We start from the raw sequence: 1,739 nt of genomic DNA on the forward strand, positions 1-1,739 counted from the left end.
AAACTCGCGATTGTGGGGTGTTAGTGACAGACGCAAAAGAATCACTGGATTCTATTCCGACATGATCGAGGACCGACAGCTGGATAGCCGTGCCGTGACAGGGTGCGTTGAACATTTCCACTGAGAGGATGGGAGGTAGCCACTGACAACGGTGAAATCCTTGCATACAGCTTGCCATGGAAAGGAGTAAGAAGTATTGGATGAAGACAGTAGGAAAGCAGAGAGACGGAAGGGACCAAGCATCTTCATACGCTTATTTGAAATTCCCACCAATGAATTACATAAGTATCTCTATCTTTATCTTTATGTTTTATTCATCATCCATAACCATTTGAGTTTGCCTGACTAAGATTTACAAGGTGACCATAGCTTGCTTCATACCAACAATCTCTGTGGGATCGACCCTTACTCACGTAAGGTTTATTACTCGGACGACCCAGTACACTTGCTGGTTAGTTGTGCGAAGTTGTGTTTATGCCATGGTATTGAACACCAAGCTTTTGGGTTCATCACCAGGGATTATTTGAGTTGTGAAAAGTATTGATCATAATTTCGTGCACCAGCAGTGTCCACTGAACTTAGTCCTCTAGAATAAGTTGCTGAAATCAATCAGCATTTATGTTATCTGACAGAACAGTTGGAAGAATTTAAAGAGATGTTACAAGACACTAAGGATACTAACAGGAACATGGAAGCACAACTTGACTAGACAAGAAAGCAATTATCAAAGCAGATAACAGAAGAGTGTCAAGCAGTTCAATTAAGGAGTGGAAAAACATTGAATACCTCAGCTCAAAGTAGAAGAAAGCCAAAAAAAGGACAAATAATGGAGGATGAGCAGACTACTACCCAAAATCCCTCTGAGGACAGTAACAGCCCAGAGAGGAATGATTCTGGCATTCAAACACCAGAAAAGGGTGAAAAACTGGCGTTAAACGCCCAGTTCTGGCGTTCAAACGCCAGAAAAGGGAGAAAAATTAGTGTTAAACGCCCAACCCATGTTCAGTTCTGGCATTCAAACGCTAGAAAAGGGAGGGAATCTGGCGTTAAACACCAATCCAACCCCCAATCCTGGTGTTCAAACGCCTATAAGGGGTCAGACACTTGCAAGTGCTGATAATAACTCCCTCAAAAAGGCTTATCAACCTACGCTGTAGGAAATAAACCTGCAGCAACCAAGGTTGAAGAATACAAAGCCAAAATACCTTATCCTCAGAAACTCTGACAAGCAGAACATGATAAATAATTTGCCTGTTTTGCAGACTATCTCAGGACTCTTGAAATCAAGATTCCGTCTGCAGAGGCACTTGAGCAAATACCCTCTTATGCTAAGTTCATGAAAGAGATCTTAAGTCATAAGAAGGATTGGAGAGAAATTAAAAACGTTTTTCTCACTGAAGAATGCAGTGCAATCATTTTAAAGAGCTTACCAGAGAAGCTTAATGATCCTGGAAGCTTTATGATACCATGCACATTAGAGGGTACCTGTACCAAGACAGCTCTATGTGATCTTGGGACAAGTATCAACCTAATCCCTGCATCCACTATCAGAAAGCTTGGCTTGACTGAAGAGGTCAAACCAAGCAGGATATGTCTTCAACTTGCTGATGGCTCCATTAAATACCTATAAGGCATGATTGAAGACATGATTGTCATAGTTGGGCCATTCGCCTTTCCCACTGACTTTGTAGTGCTGGAAATAGAGGAGCACAAGAGTGCAACTCTCATTCTAGGAAGCC

Source organism: Arachis duranensis, chromosome 2, assembly GCF_000817695.3.
Source record: "Arachis duranensis cultivar V14167 chromosome 2, aradu.V14167.gnm2.J7QH, whole genome shotgun sequence".
Classification (NCBI taxonomy): domain Eukaryota; kingdom Viridiplantae; phylum Streptophyta; class Magnoliopsida; order Fabales; family Fabaceae; genus Arachis; species Arachis duranensis.